This window comes from Ovis aries, chromosome 14 (genome assembly GCF_016772045.2).
Source record: "Ovis aries strain OAR_USU_Benz2616 breed Rambouillet chromosome 14, ARS-UI_Ramb_v3.0, whole genome shotgun sequence".
Taxonomy (NCBI): domain Eukaryota; kingdom Metazoa; phylum Chordata; class Mammalia; order Artiodactyla; family Bovidae; genus Ovis; species Ovis aries.
The window spans coordinates 9,723,439-9,747,910 of NC_056067.1; the positions used below are offsets into that span (position 1 = coordinate 9,723,439).

The 24,472-nt window shown below is 45.9% G+C and overlaps 2 long non-coding RNA genes across 2 annotated transcripts in view; both read left to right on the forward strand.

The window, feature by feature from the left end:
• LOC132657728 (uncharacterized) overlaps positions 1 to 15,976 on the forward strand; it is a 28,227-nt gene extending 12,251 nt beyond the window's left edge. Inside the window, exon 3 of the long non-coding RNA XR_009596277.1 lies at positions 15,804 to 15,976. This is a non-coding gene — a long non-coding RNA (uncharacterized LOC132657728). The remainder of the gene's footprint in view (positions 1 to 15,803) is intronic.
• A 2,854-nt stretch (positions 15,977 to 18,830) lies between these two features.
• LOC132657727 (uncharacterized) lies at positions 18,831 to 23,901 on the forward strand. The gene is made up of 2 exons (XR_009596276.1): positions 18,831 to 19,045; positions 20,736 to 23,901. It is a non-coding gene; the product is annotated as an uncharacterized LOC132657727 (long non-coding RNA).
• The last annotated feature ends 571 nt before the right edge of the window (positions 23,902 to 24,472 follow it).

The window sequence follows — 24,472 nt, forward strand, 5'->3', positions numbered from 1 at the left end:
GACTGTTACCCACACCGACTTACATCTCAGCTCAGCATCACTCCTCAGGGAGACCTTTTCAAATCTTGCCGATCTTGCCTTGTTTATCACTTTCATCATAGTGACCCATCCTTCCTTTCAGAGCTCCTCTCATGGTGTGTAGGTATATCTGTGGTTATCTGATTAGCATCTTTCTCTCTCTAGTCTGTATGCACCAGGATTGCAGGAACTCACAGGATTTTGCTCACAACTGACTTTCCAACGTCTTGGCCGTTGCCTGGCCCAAGCCTATGAATATATGTATTCACTGGATAAGTGAATAAACTTGCCCAACATCAGATGGCTATTACGAGCCAGATTGCCTGACCCTGCAGTCAGCCCACATTCTCACTTTATCTTGTTGCTAAATATGAGAAAATATCTGTCACAAATAGGATAAAGAAAATCTTTTTTTTTTCTTTTTCTATGATAAAACTTCCCACTGCATTGTGTTTTCTTGAACCCATACAAAAAACATGAGTTTTCCCCTCAGAGACAAACCCTAGTTTCTATGCCTTTTCTGCCTCCAAAACATTAATAAATAAAATGTTATAATAAATAGATGAACCGGGCAAAACTGTTGAAAGTCGGAAGTGGGGAGGAGCAGGGGTAGTACTCCAGAGGCACAGAAGGTGCTACAGGTCGTCTGGACCCCATGACCCCTCTAAAGAGGGGGAATGGAGGCACAGTGAGGTTAAGCGACCTGCCCCAAACCACAGAGCTAGTTCTTCCATCGTGAATCTCCTGCTCCCAGATGTGTGCCTTCCCAGCTTCTGTGTTTCTGCAGCCAGATTGCAGCAGATGCCTTTTTGGTCATTTAAGAAGACGCTTGCTTTGTTAAGCCCTCCACGGCTGTGCCGCCTCCTGCTTTCCTGCCGCAGGTGGAGGACTTAATGAGCGTCTAGCATCTTAGTTGGTACTTCACCATCCCATAATAGGCAGGGGCAGAGCATCTTCTTTCCCACACTAGGACATGCAGCCAAGCACACATTTTTGCAGAAGCTTGCCACTAGTCTCCTGAAGGTTACTGCTAGCCACGAGAAGCAGTTGTCACCATTTATGATTTTAGTGGTTTTCTAGATATGAGGAGATGCAAGAATTTGGCTCATCGGACGCGACTGAAGTGACTTAGCAGCAGCAGCAACCTTCTCTCAAAAATTTCTAGCCATCTGAAGGCCTGTTCTACCGATTTTTCCCAGAGCACAGAGTGCCCCATACCCAGTCTCCACCCTGAACTCCTTTCAGGGGTTGTTGAGGGTCAGTGAGCACCGCAGCTTCTGACTTCATCTTTGTAGAGGCAGATGGGAAGTGCCCATCTATAGCTGAGAGTGTCTACCAAATACCAGGGCTTCCCTCATAGCTCAGTCGGTAAATCATCTGCCTGCAACGCAGGAGACCCAGGTTTGATTCCTGGGTCGGGAAGATTCCCTGAAGAAGGAAATGGCAACCCACCTCAGTATTCTTGTCTGGGAAATCCCATGGACAGATGAGCCTGGCAGGCTACAGTCCGTGGGATCCCAAGAGTCGAACACGACTTAGCAACTAAATCACCGCCACCAAATACCTCGTTGCACCAGATTTGTGAATGGTTGCAGTAAGCTGAGAATGTCGCTGCACTTGACAGTAAGTTGCAGCTTTTGTTTATTCACTTGCCCAAAGTTTCCAGGTGTGCGGGATGCCTGCTGAGAACTCATGGCTGGCTGATGACTGTGGCACTGATGGTGAAGTCATTTTCTAAGGAAGCCCTCAGTGGTTGACTGTCAGGCCCCTAATGCTTGGTCAGACAGATGGAGTCGGGGGTTTTCTCACATAGCAAGAAGGGAGGGGGTCAATTTCCTCTTTTGTAGGTTTGGCTGGAGACAGTCACGTCTATTCCTGAGCCAAACACTGGTGAAGCAAATGAGATGGGCTTTATTTATTTAGTGAAACGCTCTGTGCCAGGCATCATCATAAGCGTTAACTCAGTCCTCTTACGGCCCTGTGAGGAGGGTCTAATCATTACAGACGAGGAAACTCAGGTCCAGAGAAGTGAGCTTACTTGGTCAACCCTGCATAGCTTTTAAGTGGAAAAGTTGAGGTTTTAGCCCAAGCCAGCTGACTCCAGAATTTCCATCCATGCTCTCCTACCCCTCAGTGCTCTTGGGTGGTACAAACCCATCTTGGAGCCTTCGGTGGGAGCAGTTCTCCTGAGGGGTGTCTGCTTTGAGATTGGGGTAGACGTGGAACAGACTCAGCACGCCTTTGGGAAGGAAGGCTGGGACGAATGCCCAGGGGGTCCCAGCAGCGGCCTCTGCCCTCCCCGTCCACCGCTTCTTCTCTCTTTCCTGCCTCCCTCCCCGGGGCCATGCTTGCATAAAGGGGGCTGCTAAACCCAGTGATTACTCCTCTCCCGTGTCTGTGACCCTCGTCATCCTTCTGCCCTTTCCCCTCACTTTCGGCTTCTCGCTCTTTGAGTCATGTTATGAAATGACTTTCACAATGTCAGCCACAAATAGATTATGAGAAGAAAATCTTTTGTTTAAACAGAAATTCTAATTTTCCAAAAGGTGGTGAATAAACACTCTGGAATGCATTAGAGATCAGCAAATCTTGTTTGCGCAAAATCATGCTTCAATTTCCTTTTATAAGCAGAAAATAGCAGCTCTAACGACCTTGCCAGAAGCCTCTTTGAGTCAAAGGATTGGCCTCCCCATTTCAATTTGCGTTGCTCAGAAGAGGCTGAGCCTTCCCTTGAGCTGGGTGGGCTGTCAGCTTGCCCCAGGGGCACTGAGTGGCTCTCTCCTCCCTTCCTGCTGTGTGCGCCCAAGCCCTTCAAATGAACGCGCTGTCAAGGGTGAATCATGAAGCACTTTAATCAAGCAGAGACACCCACAGCCTGGGTGCAGGAGCACAGAGCCCCAGGCTTGGGAGAGCTCTGGGTGGCTGTGTAGCTGTAGTTTTTGCTGCTATCAGAAGCAGAATGTTCTTTTCGACACCTCTCACTGGTGGCGCCAGTGACTACTTACACCATAGGCCAGGGAGGGTCTTCAGCGACTCCTCAGGGTGGGTGTCACTGAAGCCATCACAGCCACATCGATAAAGCAGGGAGGCTTATTATAAGGACAGGCTGCCTTCATGGAAGCGAGGGTGGGCAGCATTCCAGTTACCGGTACTGCATGACACGTCATCCCAAAATTCGAGTGGCGAAGAACAACCCCTTTTTTAAAGCCTGAAAACTCCATGGGTCAGGAAATTGGACAGGGCACAGCAGGAAGAGCCTGTCGCTGCTCCAGGATGCCTGGGCCTTCACTGAGAGGCTGGTGGCCTCATCTCTCACGTAGCTGGTGGTTGACGCTAGCAGCTGGGAACTTGGCTGGGACTGTCAGCGAAGCACTTACATGAGGCTTCTCCCTGTGGCCCAGGCGTCCATGAGGAGGTATCCTGAAGATCTCTGACTGCAGGGAGGGGGCTGCCCGACAGTCCCACCTGCTACATTCTGAAAGCCATTGCCACATCTGTACTGAGGCCACGCCGGTCGTGGGCTGGCCCAGCCAGTGGCAGAGCGTAGCAGAGACACTAAGCCTGGTCCACTCCTGGGGAGCGCAGGACTCCATGGATGACCCTGGCTGGGGGCCTCCCTGACAGCCCTGCCAAGCCTTCCCTGAAACAACCCACTGGGGGAACAAGCCCTCACTCCTTAAGTACGGTCCGCACAGAGCAACCTTCCAAAGAGCACTGTACGGTGGGAAAACCAAACAGATCCAGGTCAGCCTCTGCAGTGATAAATCGTGTTGATGGCATGTACCCTTCCTTGAAAGGATGTGATGAGAAAGACGCTTTACCTCTGGAAGTCTTGGTCTTCAAAACTCGTCACCAAACTCAGCATGAAGATAGCATCAAACAGATTCCCAAAGGGGAACAGCTACAAAATACCCAACTGGTGTTCCTCAGAAGTGTCAAGTTCATCAAAGCAAGGCAAGTCTGAGAAACTAGGGTAAAGCTATTAAGAAAGTACACATGTGGTGGGGGGAGAAGATTTTACAGGAGCTGAAGGAGTTGGACAGGGCAAAGGAGTGAGGAAAGGTGGTCACAGAAAGTGAGCCCCAGCCCCTCCGCCCCGCCACGTGCTGGCCTCATCCTGGGGCTGGGGGCTCTATGGGGGCCCTCCTTCCAGGCGTGGCATCCAAGTACATCAGTATCCAAAGGAAAAGGTATCAACACCTCCGGTTAGTTTTGGTGTTTTTTTTTGTGTGTGTGTGTGCCACAAGAAAACTGTCCTCATGGCCCATTGGACCATCCACTGCACTGACATCAGGGCTACCCTGCTTGGCTGAGATGAACCTGAATCTCCCCATAGGTTGGAGATGGGGGTCACCTTCTCTCTAGTTCTTTGGGTCTTCTTAGCAAGGAGGGTGATGATTGCTGGATTGGTACCAAACTCCATCTGCCCCCCAGGACTGGAGAGGATGCTGGAAGAGCCTTGGGAGGCTCCACGGGCGCAGGCAGTGGTCCCGAACCAGGCAGAGCATACTTAGAGAACTGAATGAATCAGGTTATCAGAGATGCAATTTGCAATTGACAGGAGTTTCCTATGGACTGGATAGCTTGGTGCAAGAGAGAAGTTCTTTATATGGATTCAGTACCATATGATGGTTTTCTTACACTCAATTTCATAGTAATCACACCTCAAAACCACAGAACACAGTTCTGCTATGAATGTGAGCCTTCTGAGAGGGGCATAGCATGAAATTCCATAGGAACAAGGCCCTCATTCACTGGGGGTGTTTTCTATCCCCACCAATGACTTCACCAAACGTTCCATTCATGAGCACTTAGAATCAATTGAGTCCAATTTGGAATAATTTTTAAAGAAGAAAAAAAAAAAACATTGAATTCAATCCGTTCCATGTTTAATAAAATTATGCCACATAAGACTTCAGTTTGATTAAATTTAAAATATAAATATCTAGGTATAAAGCAAAACATAATGGCTTTTATTAAACCAGCCCAAGTCAGAAGCCCAGTCAGATTTCACATGGTTTCACATCTGCATTTCCTGCTGAGTCCTTCTGTTCATAAACAGCTTTTGAAATCATAAAGCCTACATTTATCAGTGTGGACATGACCATCCTTTCTTGAGGAATGACTACAAGTATAAAGTATTATCACATTTACCGTGCTCGGAAGGGAAGATGGCCTGCCGGTGTGTTATTACCCCCAGAGAAGTTCTATAATGAGTGAGCCCTAGACGAACCGTGGGTTCCTTGTTCATATATGCTCTGATTCTGATAGGAGCCGTATAAGCACTTTGAAATGGCTCTGAGCTATTACTTTGATAGCCTTCAGAGCCATACATGTTGCTATAAACCTTAAATTTCATTTGGAAGCAGTTTAACCCTCAATTTATCCACAAACTTTTAAAGAAAACGGCACAATTTCCCAAAGCAAATTCCTCCTGAAATGTGAGCTAGCATCTCATCAACTTGGCCACTATACACTTGATAAGGACTACATGAAAATTGGGGCAATTCAAATTCACACTGACTCAGCCAACATAAATCGGGATTTTAGTTGTGTTTTGTTTTGTTTCTGCTGTGGTATTGTTCGGGGGTTATTTTGATTTTTTAATTTGTTAAATGTTTTAATCATGACTTATGCCAACATGCCTTTATGCAAAAGAGTGGATACTCTCCTAATACGTTGATAAGGATATAGACTGGTACAGCTCTATTGGAAGATACTGTCGCAGTAGGTTTTAAAGTGTTTGCAATGTAACAGCTTCATTTCTAGATATTAGACTAAAGAAAAACTTGCCCCACAGCAACCCCAGCATGGGGCAGGTCACTCTGTGGTCTGTGCTCTGACGGCACCGGGTACCGTCTCTCTTCAAACCCAGCATAACCGTGATTATCCAACCATTCTGTAGGCAATTAAGTTCAACCAAGAAATGCTCCTAATCTGCAGAAAACAGTGACAGCAGACTCGTATACAGACCCCTAGACTTTCACACACGGCTCACTCATTCAGTGTCTGTCTCCCCTAGACCCTGAGAGTTACAGAATGGCCTCTTTGTGCCTCTGTGTATGGATGTTACAAACGGGGCTCATACTCTGTCATAAGGTGGTTGTGAGAATTAAATGTCTTTCCTCGGTTTTTTTATTGATGTATATATAGACGGAGAAGCCGATGGCACCCCACGCCAGTACTCTTGCCTGGAAAATCCCATGGATGGAGGAGCCTGGGAGGCTGCAGTCCATGGGGTCGCCAAGAGTCGAACACAACTGAGCGACTTCACTTTCATGCACTGGAGAAGGAAATGGCAACCCACTCCAGTGTTCTTGCCTGGAGAATCCCAGGGATGGAGGAGCCTGGTGGGCTGCCGTCTCTGGGGTCGCACAGAATCGGACGGGACTGAAGCAACTTAGCAGCAGCATCAGCAGCAGTTGATTTACAGTGTCATGTTAGCATCAGGCACATAGCACAGAGACTCAGTTATGTGTGTCTATAACTTCATATATATCTACAAGAGAATATATATACTCGTTTTCAGATTTTGTTCCCTTATAGGTTATTACAAAATATTGAGTAGAGTTCCCTGTGCTATACATAGGTCCTTTTTGATGATCTATTTTATCTATAGTGTGTGTATATATTAATCCCGAACTCCTGGTTTATCCCTCCCCATCCACCTTCCCCTTTGGTAACCATTTAAGTTTTTTTCCCTATGTCTATGGGTCTGTTCATGTTTTGTAAATAAGTTCATTGGTATCTCCTTTCTCAGATTCTACATATAAGCTGCATTAAATGATATCTGTCTTTGTCTGACTTCCTTCACTTAGTATGATCATCTCTAGGCCCATCCATGCTGCTGCAAGTGGCATTATTTCATTCTTTTCCTAGCTGAGTAGTGTTACACTGTGTGTGTGTGTGTGTGTGTGTGTGTGTGTGTGTGTGACATCTTCATTCATCTGTGATAGACGCTGAGGTTGTTTCCTTGTCGTGGCTATTATACACAGTGCTGCTGTGAACATCAGGGTGTGTGTATCTTTTCAAATTATAGTTTTCTCTGGATGCATGCCCAGAAGTGGGATTTCATGATCATACGTTAACTCTATTTTTAGTTTTTTAAGGAAGCTCTACACCATTCTCCATAGTGGCTACATCAGTTTACATTCCAGCCAGCAGTGTAGAAAGCATTCCTTTTTAAAATATGTTAAGCTGAGTTTCTGGAGAAGGGAATGGCAAGCCACTCCGGTATTCTTGCCTAGAGAATTCTACAGACAAAGGAGCCTGGCGGGCTACAGTCCGTGAGGTTGCAAAGAGTCGGACACGACTGAGTGACTAACACACACGGAAACTGAGTTTCAGTGCTAAATAATAGTGTGGCTTGTTACCCAGCACACACTGACTGCTACATTTGTCATTGTTCCTTTCATGCCTAGCAGGGGCTGGCACTAGTAAATTCCCAACAAGTATTTGTCAAATGAATGAATGAATGAGGTCATGAGCAAAAGAAAGAACTGATGAACAAATGAGAGGCAGGAGGGAAGCAACCCTTTAATTCTGTTGGACAGATTAATTCTAGGGAGTGGGAGGATCAAGTTACAACAACAATGATCTTTCTTAATTGCCTTAATTTCATAGACTGTGTGCTTAGAAAGAGAAATGTGATCAGGCATAATCTTCTAATCACATTAGAACAACTTGTCATGTCTTTTCTATGGATTGTAAAAGAACATCCAAATTTCAGATTCAGGTCCCCTGACTGCTTTAGAAAACCAAACCATCCATTAATACATTTCAGGAAATTACACTCAAACTGGTTATCTTACTTATTAGCAAGGTTGATATTTCTCCTTCCCTCAACCACAGATATAAAATGCCATCTGGGAGCACAGACAATAATTTGAACTCTATGGGATTCTTTAGTTTATCTCTATCATGTATAACTGAAATCTTAATTTTTCCAGTCGTATTAAGTTCTTCTTTCTCCTGAGGCAAAACGAGAAGGCAAAAAATCTTCAAAGCCATTGAATTGTGTTCTTGTCTTCTTGAATTTCAGCTCTAAAACAGAGTTGAGAAGACAAAACAGATTAATTAATTGAAGTGTTACAATTGTAATTATCTAATTCATTTTATTCCCCAGATTTTCAACATTTTAAATTCAGGTAGTAGTTAAGTTTTGAAGATTTATATGGCATAAATATTTGTTAATCAACTACCAGAAAACTCAGTTTCCTTTTTAAAAATGATTTCCTTGGGCTATTAGGGAGGAGAGTAGGAAGGAAAAATAAATGGACCAGTTTTGTTTTCTTTCATGCCAGAGTCAGTAAATACCATCTAGAGTTAAAACATGGAGACTTAGAAAAAGTTGATGACTTCAGCCTCTCTGGTTTTTATCATCTTTTTTTTCTTAAGTTTAAAGGGAAAGTGAACTTGTTTCTCTTAACTATGTGTGCGTCTCCAAATGGTGGCAGTTTCTTTAGTTCAACTTCAGATTTCGTTAGTATCAAACCTAAGTAAAGTCAAATGCATTCTCATTACAAATACTATATGTGGTAAAATTCCCTCCTTTTCAACAAAGCATATTATTTGTTTTTTGCATCCATAGAGCAGAGACCAAATACTGAGGATGGAGGTTATTCTAGGGTGGCAGGGAGTAGAGTATTGAGGTTGTTTTTTCTTGGGCATCATCCTTTACTCTTTTATACCTTGTTCAACTTTTAGAAAATATAACCACATTATCATTTTATACAATGATAAAGGTATTAACGTTTAAAAAAACCAAATAACTAAAATGTTTCTCCTAGCTTGCTCCAAGTTAGTCCTCCACCTCAAAACATCTGGCTTTAAAAGCCTACAGCACAGATAATGCATTTGGGAGTGATCAGCACAGAGAGGGTTCTGTGGCCACAGGAGAGGAAATGGCCCATCCAGAGAGGAAGAAGAGAAAAGAAAAGCAAGGTCTCCTTCCCCAGAAGACGAGCTGGCACTGAAGCCGGAGTGAGCTCAGAAGTGTTGAGACAAGACAGAGCCGCCTGCAGTCACAGATGCAAAGCTTCCAAGAAGAAGCACCAACAGGAGTCCCCCACCCTCAAGAGTTCTCTCTGGTTCACCCATATTTCTTTGAAGGACAGAAATTCTGGACCACTGCTTGCTAGAGACACATCACAGGGCTTCAGTTCAGTTCAGTCGCTCAGTCGTGTCCAACTCTTTGTGACCCCATGAATCGCAGCACGCCAGGCCTCCCTGTCCATCACCATCTCCCGGAGTTCACTCAGACTCATGTCCAAGAGTCAGTGATGCCATCCAGCCATCTCATCCTCTGTTGTCCCCTTCTCCTCCTGCCCCCAATCCCTCCCAGCATCAGAATCTTTTCCAATGAGTCAATTCTTCGCATGAGGTGGCCAAAGTACTGGAGCTTCAGCTTTACCATCATTCCTTCCAAAGAAATCCCAGGGCTGATCTCCTTCAGAATGGACTGGTTGGATCTCCTTGCTGTCCAAGGGACTCTCAAGAGTCTTATACAACACCACAGTTCAAAAGCATCAATTCTTCAGTGCTCAGCCTTCACATTCCAACTCTCACATCCATACATGACCACAGGGAAAACCGTAGCCTTGACTAGACGGACCTTAGTCGGCAAAGTAATGTCTCCGCTTTTGAATATACTATCTAGGTTGGTCATAACTTTTCTTCCAAGGAGTAAGCGTCTTTTAATTTCATGGCTGCAGTCACCATCTGCAGTGATTTTGGAGCCCCAAAAAATAAAGTCGGACACTGTTTCCACTGTTTCCCCATCTATTTCCCATGAAGTGATGGGACCAGATGCCATGATCTTCGTTTTCTGAATGTTGAGCTTTAAGCCAACTTTTTCACTCTCCTCTTTCACTTTCATCAAGAGGCTTTTTAGCTCCTCTTCACTTTCTGCCATAAGGGTGGTGTCATCTGCATATCTGAGGTTATTGATATTTCTCCCGGCAATCTGGAGTCCAGCTTGTGTTTCTTCCAGTCCAGCATTTCTCATGATGTACTCTGCATAGAAGTTAAATAAGCAGGGTGACAATATAGAGCCTTGACGTACTCCTTTTCCTATTTGGAACCAGTCTGTTGTTCCATGTCCAGTTCTAACTGTTGCTTCCTGACCTGCATACAGATTTCTCAAGAGGCAGATCAGGTGGTCTGGTATTCCCATCTCTTTCAGAATTTTCCACAGTTTGTGGTGATCCACACAGTCAAAGGCTTTGGCATAGTCAATAAAGCAGAAATAGATGTTTTTCTGGAACTGTCTTGCTTTTTCATTGATCCAACAGATGTTGGCAATTTGATCTCTGGTTCCTCTGCCTTTTCTAAAACCAGCTTGAACATCAGGGAGTTCACGGTTCACGTATTGCTGAAGTCTGGCTTGGAGAATTTTGAGCATTACCTTACTAGCATGTGAGATGAGTGCAATTGTGCTATAGTTTGAGCATTCTTTGGCATTGCCTTTCTTTGAGATTGGAATGAAAACTGACCTTTTCCAGTCCTGTGGCCACTGCTGAGTTTTCCAAATTTGCTGGCATATTGAGTGCAGCACTTTCACAGTGTCATCTTTCAGGATTTGAAAGAGCTCAACTGGAATTCCATCACCTCCACTAGCTTTGTTCGTAGTGATGCTCTCTAAGGCCCACTTGACTTCACATTCCAAGATGTCTGGCTCTAGATTAGTGATCACATCCCCAGTATTCTTCTGCAGCAGACACCATGTCCCCAGGAGGCACTCCAGACGGCCTCCAGCCCTGCAGCGGGGGTAGAATCTTCACTGCTGACCCTCCCGGAGCTCCACGGCCGCTGCTAAGGCCCCCCGACCCCACCCCACCCCACACAGCCCATCCCCCAGCTCTATACAAACTGAGGAAGACACCTAAGCACAAACATGGTACTTCAGGCCTTGCTGTTTTCCCTGGGACAGACTCTACGGGCTCATGGTAAATCTAAATATAACTCCCTGGTCTGTTGCCCAGAAGAAGCCCTCCATGGTCAGGTTCCTCTGTAACTTCCCAATCACATCTCCTCCAAGGGACCCGTGAGCCTGAGCGTCCCTCTGTTCCCTGTGTTTCCTCTGGAGTCATCAGCAGAGGGCTTGCCCCACGCAGCAGCCTATAGTGTCTTTGAGCCGTTTAGAAAGAAGCATCCCTTCCTCACATTACTTTTACTTCCATCTGGCAGAAAATCACTGTCATGTACTGATGTATCTAGAAAACTTTCAGGATAGATACCCAAATCCTCAGCATCTCTGCCATAAACAACAGGCACCCCTACAGGACATCCTTGTGCGTGGCACAGCCTGCCTTCCCAGGCCCTGCCATCCTGGGCTTTTTTCTCTCTACATCACGTGTGTGTTTTTCCCAGCACTACTTCCATTACTGAGCATTAGGTTTCTCATTGTCTTGGGAGGAACGCTAAGGTCAAGTGGTCATAATCAGCATCTTGCTAGAAAGATCACTTACCCACCTGGCCTGGCCTGTCCTCTCTGGAGGTGATAACTTCCTGTTCAGTCTTAGAAGCTGGACTGTTTCAAAGAGAACCTGTTAAAGGCTATCAAGCCTCCACATTTGCTGGAGACTGGACTCATCTGAATTCTCACTGGCATGTGAATCCACTCTATCCTGCATTTTACAGGTAATAGAAATCGAGGCTTCCCAAGACTAAGCAGCTCCTCCAGGGTTCACTGGAGATGCTATACCGCATGGTCTTCCCACCCTCAAAGCCCCTAACTCAGCAGGTTGAAACAAGAGACCAGAGAAGACGAGGGACGTGTCCACGAGGATGGGCTGGCTGAGTACCTTGCTGTGTGAGCCTAGATGTCCCTTTTCACTTAGGGAAAATTTTTACACTGCAGTCAAAAGCCATTTAAGAAATAAACTCTGGGAAGACAGTAATGGAAGTGCTGGTAACCTTTAATGACAGTGGCGCTCGCAAAACGTACAGTTCACGAAGGGCTAACACTTGATCCAAAAAGCTCTTGTTAAAATCCAATCATCGTGAGCAATGAGCATTAGCAGGAGATGCTGGCGCTGAACAAAAACTGGAAAGGTTAATGGCCTTCTTTGCTAAAAACAATCTGAGGCTTTATCTCACATTCCAGCTCAGCCTCAGATCTGTGCATATGCTGAAGATTATTTTGGTTTCTCTTGTTTTTTTTTTTTTTTTTTTTGCATTTTAGTAATCAGGAGAAAAATTGATTACCAAAATTATAATTAAGAGCTGGGAAAATATGCAACAATTTGGCTGCTTCATTTAGCACATATTTCAGGTTAATTGCGTGATTTTTACTAATGAAGATATTTGCATGAATATTTTCAGGGGCTACATTCACTTTATCGTGTAATGAACACTCTGCTGAGCAGAAGACTTCGCTTTTTGTGGGAATCAGGATGAGACAAAAGCTGAAACTCTCGATGAGTTCTTAGCCTCACGTGTCAGGAGCTTAATTCAGTTCAGTTCAGTCACTCAGTCATGTCCGACTCTTTGCGACTCCATGGACTGAAGCATGCCAGGCCTCCCTGTCCATCACCAACTCCTGGAGCTTATTCAAACTCATGTCCATTTAGTCAGTGATGCCATCCAACCATCTCATCCCCTTCTCCTCCCACCTTCAATCTTTCCCAGCATCAGGGTCTTTTCAAATGAGTCACTTCTTTGCATCAGGTGGCCAAAGTATTGGAGTTTCAGCTTCAACATCAGTCCTTCCAATGATTTCTTTTAGGATGGACTGGTTGGCTTTCCTGTCCAAAGGACTCTCAAGAGTCTTCTCCAACACCACAGTTCAAAAGCATCAATTCTTCAGCGCTCAGCTTTCAGTGCTCAGTGCTCAGTTATAGTCCAACTCTCACATCCATACATGACCACTGGAAAAACCATAGCTTTGATAAATTGATCTTTGTTGGCAGAGTAATGTCTCTGCTTTATAATAAGCCATCTAGGTTGGTCATAACTTTTCTTTCAAGGAGCAAGTGTCTTTTAATTTCATGGCTGCAGTCACCATCTGGAGTGATTTTGGAGCCCCAAAAAATAAAGTCTCTCACTGTTTCCACTGTTTCCCTATCTATTTGCCATGAAGTGACAGGACCAGATGCCATGATCTTCGTTTTCTGAATGTTGAGTTTTAGGCCAACTTTTCACTCTCCTCTTTCACTTTCATCAAGAGGCTCTTTAGTTCTTCTTCGCTTTCTTCCATAAAGGTGGTGTCATCTGCATATCTGAGGTTATTGATATTTCTCCCAGCAATCTTGATTCCAGCTCGTGCTTCATCCAGCCCAGCATTTCTCGTGCATATAAGTTAAATAAGCAGGGTGACATATACAGCCTTGGTGTACTCCTTTTCCTATTTGGAACCAGTCTGTTGTTCCATGTCCAGTTCTAACTGTTGCTTCCTGACCTGCATACAGATTTCTCAAAAGGCAGGTCAGGTGGTCTGGTATTCCCATCTCTTTCAGAATTTTCCACAGTTTGTGGTGATCCACACAGTCAAAGGCTTTGGCATAGTCAATAAAGCAGAAATAGATGTTTTTCTGGAACTGTCTTGCTTTTTCATTGATCCAACAGATGTTGGCAATTTGATCTCTCGTTCCTCTGCCTTTTCTAAAACCAGCTTGAACATCAAGAAGTTCACAGTTCGCATATTGCTGAAGCCTGGCTTGGAGAATTTTGAGCATTACTTTACTAGCATGTGAGATGAGTGCAATTGTGCAGTAGTTTGAGCATTCTTTGGCATTGCCTTTCTTTGGGATTGGAATGAAAACTGACCTTTTCCAGTCCTGTGGCCGCTGTTGAGTTTTCCAAATTTGCTGGCATACTGAGTGCAGCACTATCACAGCGTCATCTTCCAGGATTTGAAAGAGCTCAACTGGAATTCTATCACCTCCACTAGCTTTGTTCGTAGTGATGCTTTCTAAGGCCCACTTGACTTCACATTCCAGGATGTCTGGCTCTAGGTGAGTGATCACACCATCGTGATTATCTTGGTCATGAAGATCTTTTTGTACAGTTCTTCTGTGTATTCTTGCCACCTCTTCTTAATATCTTCTGCTTCTGTTAGGTCCAGACCATTTCTGTCCTTTATTGAGCTCATCTTTGCATGAAATGTTCCCTTGGTATCTCTAATTTTCTTGAAGAGATCTCTAGTCTTTCCCATTCTATTGTTTTTCTCTATTTCTTTGCATTGATCACTGGGGAAGCCTTTCTTATCTCTCCTTGCTGTTCTTTGGAACTCTCCATTCAAATGGGTATATCTTTCTTTTTCTCCTTTGCCTTTTGCTTCTCTTCTTTTCATAGCTGTTTGTAAGGCCTCCTCAGACAACCATTTTGCCTTTTTGCAATTGTTTTTCTTGGGAATGATCTTGATCACTGCTTCCTGTACAATGTCATGAACCTCTGTCCATAGTTGCTCAGGCTCTCTATCAGATCTAATCCCTTGAATCTATTTGTCACTTCCACTGTACAATTGTAAGGGATTTGATTTAGGTCATACCTCAATGGTCTAGTGGTTTCCCCTTCTTTCTTCAATTTAAGTCTGAATTTGGCAATAAGGAGTTCATGATCTGAGTCACAGTCAGCTCCCAGTCCTGTTTTTGCTGACTGTATAGAGCTTCTCTGTCTTTGGCTGCAAAGAATATAATCAATCTGATTTGGGTATTGATCATCTGGTGATGTCCATGTGTAGAGTCTTTTCTTGTGTTGTTGGAAGAGGCTGTTTGCTATGACCAGTGCATTCTCTTGGCCAAACTCTATTAGCCTTTGCCCTGCTTTATTCTGTACTCCAGCCAAATCTGTCCATTACTCCAGGTGTTTCTTGACTTCCTACTTTTGCATTCCAGTCCCCTATAATGAAAAGGACATCTTTTTTGGGGTGTTAGGTCTAGAAGGCCTTGTAGGTCTTCATAGACCCGTTCAGCTTCAGCTTCTTCTGCATTACTGGTCGGAGCAAAGACTTGGATAACCGTGATATTGAATGGTTTGCCTTGGAAACAAACACAGATCATTCTGTCGTTTTTGAGATTGCATCCAAGTACTGCATTTTGGACTCTCTTGTTGACCATGATGGCTACTCCATTTCTTCTAAGGGATTCCTGCCCACAGTAGTAGATATAATGGTCATCTGAGTTAAATTCACCCATTCCAGTCCATTTTAGTTCTCTGATTCCTAAAATGTCGACGTTCACTCTTGCCATCTCCTGTTTGACCACTTTCAGTTTACCTTGATCATGAACCTAACATTCTAAGTTTCTATGCAATATTGCTCTTTACAGCATCGGACTTTACTTCCATCACCAGTCACATCCACAACAAGGTGTTGTTTTTGCTTTGGCTCCATCCTTTCATTCTTTCTGGAGTTATTTCTCCACTGATCTCCAGTAGCATATTGGGCACCTATTGACCTGGAGAGTTCATCTTTCAGTGTCCCATCATTTTGCCTTTTCATACTGTTCATGGGGTTCTCAAGGCAAGAATGCTGAAGTGGTTTGCCATTCCCTTCTCCAGTGGGCCACATTTTGTCAGAACTCTTCACCATGACCCATCCGTCTTGGGTGGCCTTACATGGCACGGCTCATAGTTTCATTGAGTTAGCCAAGCCTGCGGTCCATTTGATCAGATTGGCTAGTTTCCTGTGATTGTGGTTTTCATTCTGTCTGCCCTCTGATGGAAAAGGTTAAAAGCCTTATGGAAGCTTCCTGATGGGAGAGACTGACTGAGGGGGAAACTGGGTCTTGTTCTGATGGGTGAGGCCATGCTCAGTAAATATTTAATCCAATTTTCTGTTGAAGGGCGGGGTTGTGTTCCTTCCCTGCTATTTGATATGAGGCCAAACTATGATGGAGGTAATGAAGATAATGGCCACCTCCTTCCAGAGATCCCATGGACACACTGCTACACAGCGCCCCCAACCCTGCAGCAGGCCACTGCCGACACTCGCCTCTGCTGGAGACTCCGGGACACCCACAGGCAAGTCCGGGACAGTCTCTTGTAGGGTCACTGCTCCTTCCTCCTGGGTCCTGGTGCACAGGGTTCTGTTTGTGCCCTCCCAGAGTCCATTCCCCAGTGCTGTGTAAGTTCTGGTGGCTCTATGGTGGGTTAATGGCGACCTCCTCCAAGAGGGCTTATGCCATACCCAGGTCTGCTGCGCCCAGAGCCCCTGCCCCGCAGCAGCCCACTGCTGACCCGTGGCTCCTCAGGAGACACCCAGACACAGTCCTGTCTCAGTCTCTGCAGGGTCCCTTGGTCCTGGTGCACACAAAGTATGTTTGAGCCCTCTGAGCCCTCTGACAGGCATAGAGTTTGATTCTAAATGTGATTTTGCCCCTCCTACCATCTTGCTGGGGCTTCTTTGCTCTTGGATGTGGAGATCTCCTCACAGTTGTTCCAGCACCACACAGCCACGGCTGCAAGTTAGGTTTTACTTGGGGCAAAATGAGGACTGCAGGATGGAGACAGCACCTCAGAGAGCTTTACCAGTAATCAGTTAAACTCCCCTGGTGGAATTTACACTGCCTGCTGGTACAACTTGGATCCTTCTGTAATTTCTAAGAAGACTAGAAGGTTCAAAATTTTTAAAGTTGAGAAAGCCCTTTATTACCATTTTTTGAAAAAGTATATCAAAAAGAAATATTTGGGGACCTCCTTAGCCATCCAGTGGCTGTCCAGAGGATAAGACTCTGCCTTCCAATGCAGGGGGTGCAGGTTCAACCCCTGGTCTGGGAACTAAGATCCCACATGGCTCAGGGCCAAAAAAAACAAGACATAAATCAGAAGCAATGTTGTAACAGATTCAATAAAGACTTTAAAAATGGTCCACGTCAAAAAAATCTTTTAGAAAAAAGAGAAGTATTTCAGCCATGCCAACCCAGTGCTAATTTCTACTAGTCATCATAACTTACTTTCATTTAAGAAAAAATAAATGTGATGCCTATAAAATTACAAAGAAGTTAGAAAATATTTTTTTAAGTCAAAAGAAAATAAAAATTATCCCTATTTCTACTCCTCGAAGAGAACCAGTGTTAAAAATGGCGGATGGGGGGGTGCCGTAGTGTAAGATTCTAAATATTTTTCCTTTCTAAAAATGTACTTTTCATTTTTTACCAAAATGTATTTACTGTAGATAGTTTTTTATTTAAGCTGTTTTTTCACCCAACAATGAATTGTGAGGATGTTCTATATCAGTAAACATTTTTCTGCTGCTGCTGCTAAATCATTGAGTTGTGTCCAACTGTGTGCAACCCCATGGATGGCAGCCCACCAGGCTCCTCCATCCCTGGGATTCTCTAGACAAGAACACTGGAGTGGGTTGCCATTTCTTTCTCCAATGTGTGAAAGTGAAGTCGCTCGGTCGTGTCCGACTCTTGGCGACCCCATGGACCGCAGCTTACCAGACTCTTCCATCCATGGGATTCTCTAGGCAGGAGTACTGGAGTGGAGTGCCATTGCCTTCTCCAAACATTTTTCTACTGCTGTGTAAATATATGAAGTTTTTCGTGGTGTGAACATGTCATAATTTATGTAAATGACCCCCTTTTGTTGTGTTAGGTTGAATCCAGTTCACTGTACAAGCAGCAAGCAGTGAACATTCTCAAAGCTTCTTGAGCACATTTATCGTTATTTCCTTAAGACAAATTCACAGACACTCAATGCTTAGAAAGCCTTGATGAAAGTGAAAGTCGCTCAGTTGTGTCCGAGTCTTTGCAACCCCATGGACTACATAGTCCGTGGAATTTTCCAGGCCAGAATACTGGAGTGGGTAGCCTTTCCCTTCTCCGGGGGATCATCCCAACCCAGGGATCGAACCCAGGTCTCCCGCATTGCAGGCGGATTCTTTATCAGCTGAGTCACAAGGGAATAGATGCTGCCAATTTTACCCTAGAAAAACAGAAACTTTACATCGCACCAGCAGTGTGGTATAAAGCAGCATTTTCCTACAATCTCACCAACACTGGGGCCTGATGCTATCATCTGAAAATGAAAGCTAGAAGATGTCTCTCTGTTGATTTAATTTACATTTCTTCAGTTGCTGGTGGAGCCCGTGGTTATTTATGGGCCATTTATGGCTCTCTGTGAGTTGCCAGCACAAGCGCTTTGTCCATTTGTGAAAACTGGACTGTTAATTTCTTTTTCTGTTTCATAGGATCTTTCTATGTTGTAAGAATATGATCATTAATCTGTATATATGGTCCAAATGGGTTTCCATTGGTTTTAATATTTTTTTATGGATGCAAAAAATAAAATGATTACATCTTGTTTACCACATTCATTCCATGGGAGAGTTCCAGGCCTGTGGGGTGGAGCCACCCCTGGTGGGCCGGTGGGTGCACCAATGCCAGTTGCTAGGGGGGGTGCACTCTTGCCAGCCCAGACACTGCCCCCACCCTCGCTCACTGAGTTCTCATATTATCACCTGCATCTGACGATGAGGGAAAGGAGGTTCCAAGGGCTTCAGGACTTGACCCAGGTCACTCAAGAACAGCATCAAGACCTGAACCCAAGCAGTCTGTCTCATGGGCCAGAATCTGCCTGCAAAGTGTTGCTAGTAGTGACAGATGATGGAGCAAGCATCCGGTGCTGTGAACTCCAGGCTCCAGCCAGCTGTTCCTGTAGGAACTTGTATCTGTTAGGAATGCTTGGCAGGTGGAACAGAAGCTCCAGCTCCAGTGGATTGAACAAATAGGGCTTTTCATCCAGAGATGTTTAATTACTGCTGCGTGTGATGTGCCAGTGGTGAATTGTGTGTGACAGCGTCTGTTGGACCTCGAAGCATCTCTAACAGTATCTATGACTCCGTGTGTTTTTATAGGTATTCGCACTGCGGCTTGAGAAAGAAGGCAGCAGCTGAGTGCATTGTCAGAGGCCTGGTTGATAGTGGAAGCTGGTTCAGGGCACAGTGGATGCTGTGCACTTGTTCCCAAGGCTCTTGCTCTTGGTATCTGTTCCAGTGGGCCTGCAGAACATGGCGCTGGAAGTGATGCAAGCAGCTACACAGGGTTTAAGAGCATCAGTACCCAGATCTGCCCACCCTAAGGTACGTATTCCTCCAGCTCAGCAACCCTGCTCAGGAGCAAATGCCTGAAAACCCTGGTGGGACCAGAGCCCTCATTATAAGGGAGCTTGGCCTCTCGGTGGCTTCACTCTCCCACCAAGTGAAAGAGCCAGGCGACACCTTTCCTGGTTCACCATTAGCATTCTGGGGGGGTGGGGTGAGGGGGCAGACCTAAGAGGGTTAGACTGAGAGAAATCCCAGGCTCCGAACCTCCCACACTGGGGCCAGCTGAGGCTGGGAGGGGGCAGCTTCTCTTTCCAAGCTGAGGCTCCCCAAGAGTTAAATCTGGAAAATGTCAGGAAACTTCAAAAAAGCACAAATAATGTTCTTTTGAAAAGCTATTTAACATGATTCTTCAATGCAAGGAATGAACCTAGTTGGATCCTGGATGGGGCAGGAGGGAGTTGCCACCCAGCATAGGACCCGATAATGAAATAATGACTATTATTGAATAATAGTATCCAAGCATATTCAGCTCTTCCAGAACTTGATCTTTGGACCTGATTATGGAAGGGGGCTCCTTGTTCCTAGGGGACACATGTGACCTCTCGAAGAATAAAGGGCCGTGACCCCGCCGCCTATCCCCAGGGGTCGAGGGAGGCTTCCTAGGATGATGCTGACAGAGTACAATGTTAACAGCTAAGGATCTGGGTGAGGGGCTTTGGGGGGGCGGGGATGAGGGAGGTGGGCATCATTGTTCTGTTCTTGCAACTTCTCTGCAGGTTTGAATTTTTTGCAAATTAAACATTTTTTAAAGCGTTATTTAAAATTCTGGGTGTGATCACTATAGGTGCTAAGGAATTGTTGAGAACTCAGCCCAGATTCCTCAGTCCTTCATGAATTTGCCCCAGTGACCTGCGGTGACAGGTGACCTGTCAGGCCACCCAGACTCCCTCAATGGGAACGTGTCCCAGCTCCAGGCTCAGCAGTCACCCCTCAGGGTCAGCCACACCCACGGTCAGGCCAGCAACCCAGGCTCTGTGACCCACTGACCCAGCTGCGTAAAGGCCTGGCCATCTCAAGCCAGCTGGGGACAGGTCTGGGGGGCCACCTCAGCTCCATATCTCCTGGGGTGAGGGGGTGGTGCGGGGAACCTGAGCTGCTCCCTCCTCCCACACTGCTGATGCAAGCCCTCCTTCAACAGACACCCATGCGTCAGTTCCTTCCAGGGCTGGGTTCCTGAGGGTCCAGCCTGCCATAGGCCCCGCAGCCACATCCCCCCCACCTCCGCTCACACACCTGCATCCATCCTCCACTATCATATCTGTCCTGCCCCATGCACATCACACACCACGCACATTTCTTCCTTTAAAGCAGTTTGATCTGAAATATTTCCAACACACACACGGAACGGGGTGATGAATACCTGACGCCCTATACAGCTTTATCAGATCTCAGCCGAAGGTCACATTTGCTCAACTCTCTGTTTTAAGGAACGAAGCCTCACCGACTCAGCTGAGGCCTCCCACTTACCCGCTCCAGGCCCTTCCCTCACACGTCTCCTGAGGGTCTCCCATCATCAGTTTGGCGTTTCTCCCTCATTCGTATGTCCTCACACTTTACATACAGCTTTCTTCACCCATAAACAATAGCCGGTGCTGTGTTTTAGGGTTTTAATCTTTATGTAAATAATGTCATTCAGATTACATCATTCCATGACTTGCTTTTTCAGCCCCAGGTTGCTTGTGAAATGCCTCCAAGTGGATGTCTGTAGTCTGGCCCATTCGATCTGCTTCTGTACACCCCATGGATTTCAGCCCAGCTCCCGTGGGTGGACGTCTGCGTCGTCCTCTGGACAAGCAGAGCTGCAAGCACCGTCCCCACCCACGGCTGCATGAACATCCAAGACAATGGCCCGCAGGTATGGTTACCCATCAGGGAGATTATTCTGGGGGGAACAGGAGCCACCATCTGAATCCTAGACAAAGCTCCTGGCTCAAGTTCGGGCCCCATGAGACAGAACCCCCACCCACCCCCACCCTGCACTCCATCCCTGCCGCCTGCTCCTGATACAGTCAGGTTTTGCTGCAGTAATGCTGTGTAATAAGCAGCCCCAAGCTCCAGGCATAACAGGCATTTCTTTCTTACTCACGCATCAACAGGGGAGTCAGGCTCAGCGCTGTTCCAGCCATGGCTGGGTTTCCATTCACTTTGTGGGCCTTTTACTCCTAAAGGGCTAATGGCTTTCTGGGACATGCCTTCCTCAAGGCCAGAACTGGAGCACAAGAGGCAGGCAAACCACAAAAGTGGACGAAAAGACTCTGGTCACACGCGGGATGTGTTTCGTCCACTTATGGCCCACTGGCCAAAGCAGGTCACAAGGCTAAGCCCTGAGTCAGCGCCAGGAGCTGACTCCACCCACAGCGACATGTCCGCGAGAGCAGGAGGGCTGAAAGAACTGTGTGCAGGTCAAGCCATCCACCACGGGTATGACCTTCCCTTGCCACCTAAAACATCGTAGGTCAACTGCAGTTCAGTCTAAAAAAAGAAAGTGATTTTTAGGATTTTTCCAGAGAAACAAGACCAGAGCAGACAAAGCCCCTGGATCAGAGTTTGGGTCCCATGAGACAGTCATGTATCTAAGCGTACATATAAAATGCAAACATGTTTTTATAAAGTGTGCGCAATGAAGGACTGGCCCGTGCAATGAGCAGTGACGGAGACTCAGTGATCCCTTGAGCTCCCGGCTAGAAGCTGGAGCCCATGGAAAGCAGGTGGTATAATTCAGTCCAAGTCCAAAGGTCTAAGAACCCAGGGAGCTGATGGTGAAGATCTGGGCATGAAGGCAGGCGGTGAGATGAGAGTCCCAGCTCAAGCAGAAGGCACGGAAAAGGGGGGCAGCTTCCTCCTTCCCCTGCCTTTTGTTCCACTCAAGCCATCGGGTTAGATGAGACACACAGCGCCCGCCCCCCCACCCTGGGGAGGGCATCTGCTTTACTGAGTCTACAAGTTCAAGTGCGGATCAGCCAGGAGCACTGTCACTATCACAGACACGCCCACAGTAACAGTGCCTCTGGGCACCCGCGGCCAGTCAACTTGACCCGGAGAATTAACCGTCACACATTCCTCTGCCTGAGTCTGTGGAGCGGGGGTATTTGCTAAAGATTTGCGTGGACTTGATCTTACATGTAAAGTGGGACATGGGCTATCAATTCCACTTTGAAATATCAAGAGCCCACAGGCCCCAACGCACACAGCCTACGACAGGTGTGTGATGGTTCGTGTGACAAGCCATTCAGCTTGTTAACAAGTAAGAGTGTGGGTCAGCAGCACATACTCGGGGACTGTGGTTTGTTTAATTAAACAATAAGAAGATGGTATAGAAATCAATACTCAATTCCATTCTTAACGCCAGAGACACCCAGCTTCTGTGCAGGTCATCGGAGCTGTGCATTAACATGCTCCCATATAACGAGGCAAGTAGCCATCACTCAGCACGTCGTGGCCCGTTCATTCCATCCTGGCTGGGAAAGCAGGCCCATTAGCTGCATTATTCAGGGTTAGGAAATCAATAACACACCGATTATTGATAGACACGCACTGCTAGCAGACGGAAAAAAATTACACGAGGGCTTTACAAGAGTGATTGCTCTGTTCTTTAGAGCGATAGCCATACAATTTCAGCTTTCAATTCCCTGTAACATACTCACCCAGATTTATGGGGCTTTTGTAATGTCTAATTGGGATTGGTGATATGACCCTCACTTTCACTTTGTGGAATGTTTTAAGCATCCATCAAATCTCTATGAAAAGGGAAGAAGCAAAAGAATCACATCCAATCTTAGAAATTACAGGGAAGGGACCTCGGGGTAATTGAAGGCCTACCTTAGAGACTCTGTAGACACTGTTTCCCTTAGTCTTCACATACTGTTCTCTCCACCTCACAAGTGGTGGAATTGGGACCAAGGAAGGGGAACTAACTGGACCAGTGTCGCTCAGCTCAGCAGTGGGGACCTGAGATTCGAAAGGACAGCTGGTCAGGAAGCCCACTCCCCTTCCACTGGGCTCTATCTGGGGTTCTCTCAAAGCCCCAATATTTTAGTGATGTCCCAAAGATGCTCATAGCATAAGGAGGACAATGACAATAGGGAACAGGGGACGGTAATTGTAATAGTACCAGTGTGATTAGCAAGTCAAGAACAAATTCCTTTCCAGTGGGACTGTCCACTCCCTGCATTTGGACCTAATACCTTTTTTAATATAGCCATTGGGTTGCATTTACGTTGTGGCCACCACTTCCCATTCCTGGTCTGAAAGTACTTAAGCCTCCTGGGAATTCTTCATATGAACCTCTCTTAAGTTAGGTCTGCTCTGTCCTATACTTGTGGGGTTGGAGGTATTTAAGATGAATTCTTGGCATTCACCCTCATTTGATTTATCTAACTGTTCTAGCATCCAACCTTTTAAGATTTTTTCAAACCTTTTTTTTTAATATTTATTTTATTTATTTATTTAGCTGCACTGGGTCTTAATTGTGGTGTGCTCGATCTTTAGTCGCAGCATGTAGGACCTCGTTCCCTGACCGGGGTTGGTTAGCCGCTGGACCACCAGGGAAGCCCCCATTGATTTTTAAGTCAGAAGAAACTATGAAGACCAGTCTGTCCCTTGGGGGAGGGGTGGCAGTCAAGGTTCCTGGGTCCCCGTCCATAACCTATTGCTTCTTTAGTTTCATGGATCATTTCCTTTCTTGGGGCCTGTTTCCCCTTCCATAAAACACAGATGTCAGGTCAGCTGATTGGAAAGGCCCTTCCTGCATGGCAAATAGGACCTCAGAGCCCAGAATTCCCTGGTACATGCCAACCTGGGCCCTGAATAAGAGTGAACACAATTTTAATGACACTGGTTTTAACAGAAATTAGATGACATGAGACACAGCACTCCGTTTTGAAACAGAACCCACCGTTTGAGAGGTAGAGTCAGGGAGACAGGTCATAACCACCTGCCAAGGCTGCTCTGCTCATGCTTAGCTCTGCGGCTTCAGCCTCTATTTCTTACTCCCTTTGAGGAACCTGAGAGAATTTTTCAGACTCAAAGAATCACCAGGGGACCAGGAAAATGTTCCCAGAGGGGTTCTTCCTGCCATTCCACCCGCCAAGCTTTCAAACGATGGCATTATAGACCCAATCATAAAACAGTGCCTTTCTGGAAATCACTGCATTAATTACCATCATTGGAGAGACATTATCTATATTTACATAATAGCTTCCCAGGTTTTGCTGGTTCTGAGTCAAGCTAACAAATTTGTAGCTATTAAGGAACACAAATTGCTCTGCTATGTATTAAATTCCGCAAATGGAAAACTTTGCCTGTGTAGAGAGGTGACTGGAACCCAGGGCAATTAGTGTCTAATAATTCGTTAATGCTGAAGATGCGTGAAGATACGATTCAAAATGTCTGCCGTAATGTCTT